Raw genomic sequence first — 15,553 nt, 5'->3', positions numbered from 1 at the left:
GGTCCAATTTTACATAAATCTAATACCGTCTCTTAATGAGAATGTAAAAAGGTGAATTCTTATCAAGAAATATACTGGTTGATATTTGAACAAAAAAAGATTTCAATTAAAAGTTGATTGCAGTTGAATTATTAAAAAAAGAACCAGTTTTCCAATAAAATGTTTAAGCCTCAACCTAAACAGAATTATTTTCAACCCAGCAGTTGCATTTTTGCTCAAAAAAGGTGAAATTAATTAATTTGAGGCTAGAATTAGAGATTTCAATAAACTACGTTAAATGACTTTTTTAGAATAAATAATCAATTCAAAGACAAGCGTGGAGCTTATAAACAATCTTTTAATATTTATTAATTAAATTTCATAATATCTTAGTATTTTTTAAGCAGAAGGTTAACATGTTAACATTTAAATTTTGATGAACGCCATTGGGTTTTTCTTGTACCAGTTTAAGATATACCCGTAAATTTTACGTAGTGGAAACCCAGATGAGCGTACTAAATTTTCTGAGACTACGATTTTCGGACAGCAATCTTCTTTTCACCCAACAAGCGCACTGTTAAAGAGAAATAAATAATTGAGAAGTATCCAGACCTAAAAACGGAGCTGCAACGACTGCACTCAAGATATAAGATCCTTGTGATTGGTGCTCTCAGCAATGCGAAACTATTACTGGTCGTAAACTCGAAGCCAGGTCGCTGCATGTGCTCAATAAACATTGGGATTTCACTAGCCTGTCGTTGTGATTTCATCGGGCCCTTGGCCAACCGTCCCACGGTCTTGATACCTGACCATAAGTGTGATTTACCTCAGCTCTACTGCATGCCGGTGTTATTTTTATAGGTGGCAATTACTTCTAGTAGACCACTGCGTATTTTTTTATATTATTTGTAATGTTTTTACCAAGTATAGTTGTACCCTATATTTTGAATTTAAGGAATCTTTTAGGTGCTTGCTCGACTGATACCAAATTATTATCACACAAATAATACAACTTTTAGTGCTGTTTTAATATTTTCGGTATTTTCAAATGCAGTTCCTATTATAACTTTTTTCAGAAGTGACGCTTTTAGGTTGTAAGCATTCGAAAGAATCACTTAATTCAGGGGTAGGTAAGACATTATAGAATTTACATAAAACAAACAGGCAGAGATCTTAATTCACTATTTTACTTCTTCATTTGTTTACAATTTCAATAGAATTATACTTTTCTCCATGGTACTTACAAATTTAATTTGTTATCAATGGAATGGCAACATTTTTGCCATGTTGTGGGGTAAGAACACAGTAACTTCATTTTTTACCCACAAGAATATGAGCACCATAATTTTCTTAAACATGTTTTATATCTGAACAGCGTATATTTTATTAAAGTTAAATTCAATCAGTTTCTTTGCTGGAATAAAATCTGCCGAAATTCCAAATTCGTTGAGCTTTTCCAAGTATAATTTCCGTTAAATTTACTTTTTAAAATTCTCTGATAATTATTGGAAGTCATTTCGTTCTGGAATTCTTTCACTTTCTGAATTGTCTGGTCGTAAAATAAACATACCGCCTGAACACTGTTTTTTTGGCTGATGAAAGTATTAGTCCGCTACTAGAGGCGCTTGTATTGTTATCGATCTTATTATTATTATTATTTTGTTTTTTGGGTGAACCCGGTTTTTAATTATATCCACGGACTAAATGAAGTGACTGATGATATGAGCATGCCATAAGTTAATTTAATACGATGTTTTAAATCGTTTGCGATCATGTTATAGGTACAAAATTAGGAGCATGGTGTAGTTTGCATCTTCTTGCTAAGAAGTTCCACGTTCTAGAAACTGTGATCATAATTCCTCAAAATAACCAGTCTTGACACAACAGGAACGTGTACGTCGCCTACTCCTGCTCCTTCTATCCTAAAACGTAAGCAAGAACGGGAAATTTAAGCAAGACTCATTGCAAATGTTAAGTGAGACTTAGCCTCTCCTATCTCAATTTTAAACCCATAGGACGTGCTGTTAAGCATATTTCTCATCACCCGGCGACTTAAACATTTATTAATTGTGCACGGCAAGTGCACAGCGTAATATAGTATTGAGGGAAACGCTGGCTGGTATTTAATGTAGGCCATGTACAAATTGCGTTCGTGGAATTTCGCGGGCAACACAACCACATTTTCAATCGTGACTTGGTCCTTGCAACCAAGGGAGCCTTGGCAGCAACCTTTCTTTTCTTCCAACAGAAGTCTTCATAATCCAAATATTTATGAACGAAGTTAGAAATAATAGCCGTGAAACACTTATAGAAGGTCGAGAGGCAGTTCACTGGACGGTAATTACAAGGACTACTAGCATTAACCTTTTTGGTTATCATTTACATTTCGCAATCCCTCATAAAGGAGGACAAGCGATCTCTGATCCCCAAGATGTTTTGGAGGGCATCAGCAAGGACGAGATGCAAAACCTCTAAGAATTTGTAAGATAGGCCAGGCCTGTCCAAAGAGGGGAGTTCGATTCAATCACCAGATTTTGGAGTTCTACCACCAGTTTCTCTACTCAGCTTCGGTGATGCCCGGTTTCATTAATTGCAAAACGATTAATTGCATAACCTGTTTTTGTGATAGAAAACTTAAGGAAATTTCCAATTTTACAAGCTTACTGCAAGGAAGAATTTTAAGGCCTTTTATTATTAATTTATTTAATTTCCGTATAGTAAGAAATAAAAACGGCAATTGCATTCTCTACACTATATAACTGTATTGCAATAAATTCACATTCAATGTATAAACTTTTATAAATATTGAAGGGCAATGATTTCAACATGTTTTTAATATCAGCATTGAGGGCATGTGATACTTAGAAAATTATCGATTTTACCAGTTTTAGGTTCCGACGGCTTTTTTTCTTTAATAATCAATATTTTGTCTTTAAAATTTGGGACATGATAGTGACCATGCTAACGGACGTCCCCACACACTTTTTTTTGGTTTAATTCGAAAATGTTTTAATATAGCAAAATCTGATTAATTTGCATATCTCTTAGGAATTAGTATCGATTTTACCAGTTTTAGGTTCGGACGGATTTTTTTCTAGAATAATCAATATTTGTCTTAAAAATTTGGCAAATGATAGCGAACATACTAACGGACGTCCCCACACACTTTATTCGTGTATTTTTTTCAAAAACATTTTTGATATTGCTAACAACGTGTGTATATTTGGAGGTTATGTATGTTACAATTCTCCTGTGCGCTACTTCCAAACTACACAATATTTTTGGCCGAAAACTTTAGACTTGCAAATAAACATAGTAACTAATCTCCCGGAACTAACCTTGTTTGCAGGCAATCAAAAAAGTTTATTTCATAAATAATTTCCCAGTGGCGAAAAATTGAACATTAGTTTCAAAGTTTCATGCTGTTTCGTATGCCCTCAACTCCGAAAATTTCAAAATTTATCTATCTACATTACCAGCTAGGCTGGTAAGATAGTTTTCACACCATAATTATTCTCATGGATATAGGAAACAAGGGACTTGGCATGCCATTGCGGGGGTGATGCAATGAGGGGGGAGGTCCGCCACCTTTTGATGTCCAGCGACAAACATGGCATCGCCCACATGTTTATATTTTCATGCACAGTTTGTCGGCAAACATGCTCGTGCACATAATTAAATGACACATCGTAAGATGGCGGCTCTCCCCACTCATGGAATTCTCCCCTTCCCGTGGATTCAACCTCGCTCGCCCAAGTTAGGATGGCATGCCTAGTCCCTTGTTTCTTATGTCCATGATTATTCTAGAGTGCTTACCGACAGAATCGGTACGATAGAGACCTAACGTATCGGAATAACAGAGAGTTAAAAAGCACCCTAACCACAAAATAATACACATGAGTAAAATTTGGTAATTAGCGCAATAACATTTTTTTGTTATTATCCCTGAAAAAAGTCTCCGGGACGTCCATTATGATATTTTATAGCATCTCGGAATTCAGTTTTTGAAAATTTTCATTTTTGTGGAAAAAAAGCCGTCGGAACTGTACCCGATTGACCACACGACGAAGTATCACATGCCCTTAAAATTAAAATATTGAATTTCAAATTAGTCGCCCTAAAGCACCTTTTTCAAAACTTATTTGCGGTACAGAATTCTGCCATGTACGTCACGTGGCATGCATCACGAACAACCACGAAGCATTTCCGGAAACGAGTTGAGGTTGATAATGGGGTTAAAGTCCCAAATCGCTTTTCGTGCATTTATAGCGATTCTCAAGGCTCAGGCATGTGGTGTTTAAGTCGAGCTCCCATCTCTGGACAGGCCTGAGATAGGCTGTGCACTCTGTCCACACCCGGCGCTTTCCAGTTCTTAGTCCTCTTTGGGATAGGAGTTATATCGGAGGCTGAGATGGAAGGCTATTCATCTCAAGTAACCGTGAGACTCTGTTTTTTCTTTAAAAGGAACCACTTTGTGTTCACTTTACTTGAACTTTAAGTACTCCAGATGTTTAACCAATACCAGGTCATTTCCTGGGCCCTAGGTCGTTTACAATAATTTTAAGTGTTGTTTTTATCATCTTCGTCTCTGCGAAAAAAACGTTTTTCGTCTTCCAGAAAAGGTCGTATTGTCATTCCTTCTCGTGATCGCTCTCTTAAATCATCGCAGTTGCGCTGACAGGACCATAGACCTCTATTTAAAATAGTCAATCGCTTCATCTAGGATCGTAGATGTTCTTGAACCGATTTTATGTGGGTGAAGGATCTCCTACACGATATGAGTAAGTATCTGAGACCTATTAACCTTTCGGGATTGGTACAACCATCCCAGATTTACTCTTATTTCACTAATCTCGTCTTAAGGTCGTAACTTCCATGACATCTTTCTTAAGTAATAGTTATTAGTAGCCTGGCCTCTGAGTTTTATGCTCATCATCCTGGTACACGCGATCGCAGCACAATATGCAAGATTATACACCTTCAGTAAGAATATATCCCGCTGCAAGAATAGAGGCAGTATCTTGGTGTTTGAACAGCCAATTAACCACAGAAGGTCCTTGTTAACTATAAATGGTTGCAGACCGTTACTTATTGATGGTTCCCGATCTTCGAACTCTAGGATGGCATCAGTGAAGCACGCCATTAGACACAAGCTCTCCCTATCGAGCTCTTGAATTAGTTCAGCAGAAGTAGGGATAAGCTGCGGCAGCTGAAATCCTGAAGATTGTCGACCATGGGACAGTCGCCCTGCTAACCCCCAAAATCTTGCCCCGGTCTTCCATAGCATTTCGCGTCACGGGTATATGATATTGTTCGCCCCTGATGGGTCCTCCATGTGCTAAGGCCCGACAATGACATCTGATCACGTTTCCATTCATTTACGGCTTCCACTTGTTCCTAAATTTGTTCTGCGCACCCTGGAGCTGCTCGAGGAGTAAATTCTCAACCTTAGATCTCATCCGGTTGATAGTACTTCTAGCCAGGAGTTTACCATGTAACCTGGAAATTCGCTACAAAGTTTTGGCGAAAGTCCATCTCGTCGAGAGAAGTTGTGGTCGCGTCCGTTTCGTGTTAGAAAAGTCAGTGCATCAAGTACTCATCATGATAAGTTGGAAAAATAATACGCTGTCGTCGTACCGTAACATCTTCAGCAGGCGCAGCTGATCTTCTGCTTCTTACCACTTATTCCTGATGTTCTGGCTAGACAGCAGCTCTTTCTAGTATCTCGGTGAGATATACCTATCCATCACGTAGCACATTACCACCGGCCTGCATAATGTGCACCGGACGATCTGCGGGAAGCGACCAACGATGATATATCTTTAGTAAATTCTTCATTACGCGTTTTTTTTGCTTCTGTTAGACCCTTTCCTCTTCGTTCTCTGTCTGTTTGGAATGGAAAATGCTCTTAGCAGCAATACTACATACCACATTCCCGTCAAATACATGAGCGGACAGCTCAAGCTCTGCCGCACCGCCAACGCGAGAACACCTTTGATAGCTTTATTATGAGAAGTTGTAAGCTCCAGCAGCTACACACTGTATCTTAGACTCCGGCCTCTAACAGCGGATGATCTTGCCCGTCAGAAGGCACAGTTGGAGATGAAGGTATCATTTTTGGACTCTCTTTTATAGCTACCAACCTTTGTACAATGTTATGAGGAATAATCTTCTCGAGCCAGATGAAGTGATCCTAGCAGAACAGCCTTTTCCATCTGGCCGAAGATGGCAATATAACACCTCAAGAGCCGCATTGGGTGCTTCTATGTACCCATATCGTTTATACTTTGAGCGCCCACTAAGAACATGCCCAAGTGTTTAAAACTCTTGATACACGCTCGCCATTTGGTGCCGCCTGCAGGTACATTGATTATGCACTCGCTGTATACTAAGCTGTTAACAACGCGGTCTTGACAGGCAAAAAGGAGAGCTCTCAGTCGCTGACCTCAATCCAGCCGATTTTAGAAACATGTTGGACAGACCCATCGATAGCTCTTCTCTATGTATAATGCCATAGAGTTTATCTTAGTAAAAGCGAATTATCTGTTTTCTCCGCAAACTCAGCAAACTTCTAGAACCCGTGGCCAGAACATTGGTCACCTGTATCTTATTCTTCCTAGGTAGTTTCGAAAGATAAGGAAGAACCTTATGAAAAACGACTTCTTTTAGAAATGAAAAGGAAGAAAAAGACACTGACTCAAATGTACAATACGTAAATATAACGGAAAGAATACACTAAAGACATCGTAAGTCAACCCCTAGTTAATTTTGGTAAATTTACAAGGAACATTTTTAGGGTAAAAGACTCAGTACAATACTACAATCAATTTTTATTAAAAATGATGTTTAGAGATAAACTTTGAAATTTTGTTTTATAATTAAGTTAAAATTTCAACAATCTCATGATAAGACCTACTAAAATTACGTAAGTCGGATATCATATTCATACTATTCTCTTCTTTTTTTTGTAAAAGCAATTTCAGCGAAGCAACGTTTATATTTATTTGGTTCAACATGCAAAATTTTTACTTTGTCACATTTCACAAAATCGAAGTCACATTGGTGTTCTTTCGTTGAATGGTTGCTTATGGCCTTATGATATTTCTTATGTAGTCTAATTTTATTTTTGTGCTCTTTGACTCTAATTCGTAGTTGATGTTTCGTTTGGCCAGTATATGCTTTTCCATAATTACAAGTTATTCTGTATACAACATTACATTGATCCAAAATATCGAGCCTGTCTTTTCCTAGCTTAATAATTGTATACATTTTGTAAATTTGTCTCAAAAAGGATATAGAAATTATAGATTTCTTTTCCTCGATAGTTTCATTATTATTAATATTAAAATTGTTTCTTGAAAAAAAGATCCTACTCCATCTTCACTCCATTGGGAATCGAACCACAAAACTTCTGATTTCCGGTCAGGTGCTTTTCCAATTAAGCTATTAGAGGGGTCAGAATAAGAACTCTTAATTCAAGAAAATAACGCTAATTTTTAACCAGGTGTTAATGGTACAAGTAATTATTTTTTAGTTTTTCTGCTATATCATCACCGATTGTACTTTACCGACAGTAGATCAACCCTCGAAACCATGAAGGCATTTTATGTTATTGAAGATTCTTGACTTGATCGATATTGTGTAGATTTTCTGCCTTCATGGTTTGTAGGGATAAATTTAAAAATAATTACTTGTGTTATTAATATTGACATTAGTGTTTATATTTTTTTTTGTAATTTAAACATTCTTTTTCTAACTAGAATAATTATAAAATAATACTATTTTTTTAACAAATTCGAAACTTTCTGAATAAAATGAAACGTCTGCTAATATAATAGCTGAATCAACAAAATTTTTAATAATTCCAATTTTATGTTGTATTGCATGATTAAAAAAAAAATTTAATAACTTTCTGAGTAAGTCGGTTAACGAAACCAATTTGTTTGTATAATGTTATTATCATGTCTTGTGATTCAAAATTCAAAAAACTGATTGAGTCACTAAATTCCTTTTCAACTGCGAATTGTAGTCTGTTATGATGAGAATTGACAAGTGAAACAAAATAGTCGATTTTATTTTCAGGAATGGTAAAAAAAGAATCATCAATGCACCTAATATATATATATAGTTAAAAAAAAATAACAACACCAATGCAAATATTAATAACACTTTAATTATCGAGGAAAAGAAACCTACCATTTACATATATTTTTTGTGCCGAATTTCACAAAATCTAAAAAGAATTTTGAATAAAACTAATAGAACAGTCTTCAAAGTAGATACAGAATTAGATATTGATGGCCATAAGCCAACATATAACGAAAGAACAGCGGGGTCACTTCAATTTTATGAAATGGGACGGAGTGGAAATTTTGCATGTTGAACCGAATGAATATAGACGTAGATTCGCTGAAATGGTTTTCATAACAAAGGAAGGAGATAACAATATAAGTTTGATATCCGAGTTAGATTTTTTTAGTAGATCTTATTATAAGATTGTTAAAAGACTTAATTTCAAAGTTCATCTCTAAACATAATTTTAAATTAAAATTCCAAGTGGGCACAAAGTGTGACGACGTCTTTACGACATCATTACAGCGAAACGTAATGTCGTAATGATGACGTCAAGACGTTGCTAAGTTTTTATCCCACTGGGTTAATTGTAGCATTGTACCGAGTGTTTTGATCAAAAAATGTTCCTTGTAAATTTACAAAAATTAACTACGCTGCCGGTAATAAGCGTAGAACAGAGAAAAATTTATATTTTCAGATTTTAGCGCAAAAGTGAAGATTATTCTATTATTTTGAATGCGCGATTTTTCCATCTGTCTAAAATGCCACGGTAAAAATAAGATACCTCCTAAAATTATTCACTTCTATTTCCACAGCGACCGCCACACAGTTTTCTATTCTCCCAAAGAGAACATGTTTTCAATATATTTAATTCCTTCTATTTGTACTGGTAACGCACACCACAGAGATATTTTTTATTCCTCAGAAGCAGTGATAGTTTGATTTTATTTAATTCCTTCTAATGAGTTCACAAAATATGTGTAATAAGTTGTTTTAATTCCTTCATTCGGAATGTAAATTCTGAAATTTTAATTCTCACCAATTCAACTCTGCCATTATAGAATTAAAATCATTTAAATTCACACATTTGCATAGATTTCTTTGTTGCATTTTTTAAGACGTTAAAATAAATGATTAAAATATAAATAAATATAAATTTGAATATTTTTCGAATTTATAAGTTATACAAAGATTTAGTAATGAGAAATAGGATAAATAAATGCTTTCTTCAAATGTTACTAAGTCGATTGAGAGAAATAGGATTTGCACTTTTTCTGTTCCCGTTGGTGGATTTTTAGACGGAGGAAGAATCGCGTATTCATAGGAATACAAATTCTTCATTTTTCTGAATTCAACGCTTGTTACCGAGCTTATGCACTGTACAGTTACGTGTTGATGTGTGTTATTTACGAGATTTAAAATTGAGTTAAAGTGAGCGAGATGGACATAGTTGTCATTTTCACGTCTCAAAAAACTTAACAAAGAAAATAAAAAATTAGAGTGCTTGTCTCATATCGCCCCGTGCCCAGGGCGAGATGGGACACTTAATTGAATTACTCACTATATATTAATTACATATCACACAAAAATAAAAGAGTGTGCAGGCCAAAAAAAGCGACTCACGTAGTGTTGTAGTATTGGCCGAGATTAGTCAAAAACCCATAATTGTCGAATTTTCTGCTTACCAGTCTTTTTATTTCACCTTTAATTTTTAGTCTAGGTTGAATTTTTCTAAGTTGGAATATATCATTTGGAAATGTTTTTTCAGGTTTTTGAGTTGATATTCTTACAGCTTTTATGATAAAAGATATTCTCTAAAGCTTAGGTGGTGAAAAAATGTTTTCCTAAAAGTTCATAACAAGAAATTTTCAAAGTTTCAACGTGAATAACATTTTATGCCAGTCTTTTGAAGAGTTTTGATTTTGAATTTACAAAAATTAATTCGTTTATTATAATATCATTTGTCTATAAATAATTTGAGATTTTTTTCTACTCATGAAAAATGGTTTATCTCACGTCGTTCTACCTTAATTTTGAAGAAAAACGCTGGAAGACATACGATAAAATCCCTATCATAGACATTGGTATTTGATTGTTATTAATTTTTACAACCAATTTTTTTAGCGACCTTATAACGAAGTTATAATCACCCCGCTATTATGCGGTGCTGCTGGCCTGAGTGTGGGAGTGGGGAGACCACTTCCTGGTCCTTTATAACCAAAGATATTAGGTCCTAGGTACGGCATGAGATTAGTTGCACCACATACCGGTAGTTAGCGTGGCAGGCAAGTTTGTGGTCCTGCATATATATACAGGTATATTGCTTTTAGTTCGGCCACATACTTGTAGATGCGCGACATGTACCGATTGGTTCCGCCACATGTTTGTAGAGGCGCGACAGGCAGCTATATATTCGGTCGCTCCAAATTATAGTGCATTTGAAATACAAAATGGTAATAATCTCATTTTACTTTATGAGTGAATGGAAAAATAATTGTAATTGAATAGAAAAGGTCTTGAAGGAAATCGCAAACTCTAAAGACTTCTTGAAATAAAAATTATGCCCAAAATGTAGCAAAGATGTTAGTAGAAAATAGTAATAACAAATTTGAATTAAAAAGTTTACTTTTTATTTAAGTCATAATTTTTTTGGAAATTAATAGAAAAGTGAATTTGAAGATACAGTTAAGTTTTATTTAAATTTAAATAAACTAAAAAAGCTGTCTGGTTAAATCAACCAGAATTGTGGTTGAATATGTCCTTACTATTTTTTTCTGGGTGAAGAAATAAAAATTCTGAAAAGAAATTTCCTTATAAAAACTTATAAAAAAATGTTTTCCTAAATTTCCTTATAGACCTAAACAAATGTCTTCTGAAATGTTACATTTTTAAAGTATTAGTGAATTAAGTGGTATATGAGTTTTTTAACAGCTGTAAAGTGTAAGAAGCATTTTCGAAAGTCAAAGGAAATTACGGCTTGCCTCTACAGTTTAGCTAAGGCCATGTTATAAATATGAACCATTTTTTCAAATTGAATTTTTTTTATTATCATTTAATACTAAAACTTGACATAAAAATTGCCATAATTTTCGTCTTTTTGTTGTTTTAATATATGAGCTAATTACATTTTTTAAACCGCAACCATGAAAAATAATATAAACCAATGCTATAATAGTCTATATTTTTTAAAAGAATTTGACGCTGTTTTTATTTTATTTTATTTTTAATAAATATATCAGTTTCCTTAGTTTTTTATTTAGTTTCCTTTAATTATTTCCTTTATTTCTTTATTTTGTATTTATTGAGAAAAATAATTTGAAACTTTAAAATATTCTCCATCGGTCATGCATAGAAAACTATACTTTTCAGCTGGTCGATTAAGCTTTTGTTTGCATTTACTTGTTTAACTGTTAGCATATTTAATTCCATTAAAAAATTTTGATTTTGCTAAAATAATTATTTTAAATTCTTTCCTTTAATAAAAAACTTGCTTTTTTAAATTTGTTCGTAAATAAATTTATTTTCTATTAATTTAAATATTTGATTAACTTTCAGTTTCTTTTAAAAAATTTTAAAGGCTTATGCATTATAAATTAATTACCTCATTAACAAAAAAGGTTTTTTTAAGAAAAATATCAACGATCATGCAAAAAACCCCACTGTTTTATTTCAAAAAGATATTGACAATGATTATTTTTTGCATAATTAAAAAGAAATTAGGAAGGAATTTCATATTCGAGTAAAATTATGAATCGAACCAAAAAATACATATCTGACACTTTTTTGTCAGACTTATTTTTTCAAAAATTGTATACTCCTTATCAAAGATCTTGATTAAAAACCGAAGTTTAATTCCGCTCTATTATATTATTTACAACTTTCTTCTAACTGAAATTCATAACACAGTAGACAATTAGACATAATGTAAAAATTACAATGAACATGACAAGTCAAAACTGTCATCTAGGTACTTGAAGTTAAAGTGAATATTTATTTCTGACAATATTAAAACTTCCATTTTAATATTGAGTTTATTAAATTAAAAAGGAAGATATGTTAAAATTATTTACGCCTAGCGTTATAATGCTTAAAGCTTCTTGTTCTTCAAAAATCAATATATTTCAATCAAGATTTTTTTCTTACTGCTTAAATCTTGTAAACAACAACAAATGTTTTCATGTAATAAATAAGTGACGAGATTTTTTTATCAAATAATTTTTTTCAATGTGATAAGCTGTGATTATTCCTGCCGTCTTGGAGAAAAAAGTTACTCTCCAAAGTTTGGCGTGAGGGTCATTTTCGCGTTGCAGCGTATACGTAAAGAAGACTCACGTCAAAACGAAGATAGTGAGTTTCTTCACGAAAACAGCAGATTTGGCTTAACCCATTTTTCCCTCTCGACGGATTGTTTACTTTGGCGCGCGGAGTATTTCCTAAATTAATTTTTTTACGTAAAAAAAGTCGTATCTACTAAAATTTAATATTTTTTTCTCGATGATTCAAATTAAACAAAAAGGTTTGAAAGTGTAAAATTAAAAATGTAAAGCATTGAACAAATTCTGAATTTAAGAATCAAATCCTAAACAATTACAAATTTTAACATTGAAATTTAATTTGGTTTTGAATATAAGTGTTTAATATCGTAAAATTGACAACTGTAAGCCTTCTAACTTGATTAGGCTTAAATTAATGGCCTCCAAAATCTGATAATACCCAAATACAAACATTTCGAATTCTGCATTTCAATTTCCAATCCAAACTTTCAAAATTAAATAATTTAAATTTATCAGATTATTCTTGAGGAATATTTACATTATTACATTAATGTTACATTAATTCCAATTTTTCACGAGGTTTGACATAGAATAATCTGCTTATTGCAGCTTTAAGTTATTTATATCCTAAAGCTGAAAAAATGTTTTGCCGAACCATAAGTGATTTCATTTAAAATGTTTAAAATTAAATAATTTGAATTGACAGGTTATACTCGAAAAATATTCGAAATTTTAAAAATACTGAAATTTTGAATTTTAAATTTATAAACTAGTTTCTTTTAATAATTATTATTTTATTCTTACGCTTTTAAAAGAAAATAATTACACTGTAATTTTAATTGTTTTCATTATAAATTTCTCTCATTTAAAACCTTTTAATTTCAAAGACTTTGAAGTTATAATCCAATTTTGGAAACTGAATAATTTTGAGTGCAATAATTATTTAATTGCTAACATACTTCTAATTTAAAATAAAATTGTGGGATAGTAAAGTATTTCCATGCAAAATAGTTATGCTGAAGTTTAAACGCATTCTTTTATATATTGATATTGTCAACTTCTGAAAAGTTTCAAACCAAAAGCCTTAGAACTATGAATCCTAATTACTTTCCTGAGTTTTTTTGTTGAATTTAACTAATTATTATAAAATTAAGGAGATTTTTTTATTTCTCCAGCTTATTTGAATGCTCTCCATTGTTGAAGCCAAGAAGCAACCCACATATATCTGAATTCAATTCAATCAAATTAAAAATTTAACGACAGTTTCATTTTTATTGAACTAAATTGTACTTAAATTTAACACCATTTAACACCATTCAACATCTACAATTTTGACTGAAATTTACTTAAATTCAACTAAATTTTACTTAAATTTTGAATTTAACTAACATGTATTCACTTTTTGAAATGATCTAAATTGTATTCAATCTTTAAATTTAGTTTTACAAAATAATTTTTAAAATTTCAATACAATAACTCTTAAAGTACGAATAGAATTGTTTTAAAACTTATTTACTTAGTATCTAGAAAATTCCTCTTTGAAAAGAAACCAGACGAGAAATTAATTTCACTAAACTTTATTTAATTCTTAAATTCACCTAAATTTAATTTAAATGTTGAATTTAGCTAAATTTTATTTAAATTTTAAATTCAACTAAATTTTATTTCATTTCGAATTTGAATAAATTTTATTTTTTAATTTATCTTAATTTCATTTAAATTTTAAGTTTAGTTTTTAAAAATAATTTTAGAAATTTAACTAAAATTCTAAAGTACGAAAAGAATTTTTTGATATTTATTTATTGTCTCAAAAATTTAAAATAATAATAAATAGAATATTTTTAGGCTCTCTTTAATTTGAATATAATTAGATAAATCAGTGTTCATAACATTTTTAGCGTACAGCCCGTACAGAGCCAGTCAACCGACTCAACTATAGCAAAGATTGCTGTAGTGATAGCGAAGGGGTACGCGAGAACGAGAAACAGAAAATCACGTTCGGTTTGGAATTCAACAACTTTCGGTGTGCGCCCCGGCTCCACCTCGCCCGCTGAGGAGAACGCGGTTGCCATAGAAACGGTGAAAAGTTGAAGAGGGCAGCACCTCGATATAGTCGAAAATGTAGTTAGATATATATATCGTCCGTTCCCACCACTGACCCATGCCGTATCTAGGACCTAATATCTTTGTTACAACCCATAATCCAACAAACCATGTTCCCGCTATTTCGATTCTCACATGCGTTCGACCTGGATTGGCCCGATCGCTCCCACCATACGGAGTACCCTCACCATACCCCGCCACCCGAATTCCATCCCTGAATCCAAGATGGAAGATCATCGGGCCGAACCATCCGCTAGGTTAACTTTTGTTTACTTGCGCTTGGCAGGACGATGCTTTGTTGGATCATGTCATACCCCAATCTTGGAGACTAAGCACCCAGTTTTGTGCTTCCTGAACGTACCCATGGTCAGCACCTGTTATAATGCTAACAACCTAAAATTCGCGGCGAAACCGTCGAGCTTATACATCGATCGTGGACAGCAGGTACCACCACTGCTTGTAAGTTGGTTTAATAAACCATTTTTTTTATATTTGTATTGTTCAGTTATGGTTGGCTTCACCGGTTCTCTCGACGCTTCAAATTTTCCCCTACCTTTATTGTGTAAGATCCCTCACAAATTTGGGGCATCTTCTAAAAAACCTACATTCTCTGCAATAATAATCCTCTAAGTTGAGAAAGGAAGTCGTTCATTAATGATGAAAACAGAGAAACCATATTTACGCATATGTATGCCGTTTTGAGAATGTTAAATTTTCTTTTTGGTTGTTGTAAAATATCATTTTGTTTGATGGTTGATATTGAAATTTTTGTTTATTCGTATTTTTAAAAAGTGCAGGTAGATATGTACTTTCGTATTAAAAGTGAGGATAGACATGTATAAATGTCCGTTAAAAATATTTGGTATATCTCTCGTACTTGCAAGCTCTGCAACCTCCAATGAATCAAAAAACTAACCTGAAAAAACGCCTTATCTGTATTCCTTCTAGCAGGATTGGATAAGTGAAGGCTATAAAAGTTATAAATTAAAGATAAAATAAATAGAAATTGAAAGGATTAACTAGTAGGAAAAAAACTAGAAAAACATTAAACCAAAATTAAACGAAATAGAAATCAAGCGGCGTCAGTCGCAGAAATTGGTGCGCGAAATCACAGTCTGAGTGAC

Source organism: Belonocnema kinseyi, chromosome 2 (assembly GCF_010883055.1).
Source record: "Belonocnema kinseyi isolate 2016_QV_RU_SX_M_011 chromosome 2, B_treatae_v1, whole genome shotgun sequence".
Lineage (NCBI taxonomy): Eukaryota > Metazoa > Arthropoda > Insecta > Hymenoptera > Cynipidae > Belonocnema > Belonocnema kinseyi.
This window is presented reverse-complemented; position numbering follows the sequence as displayed.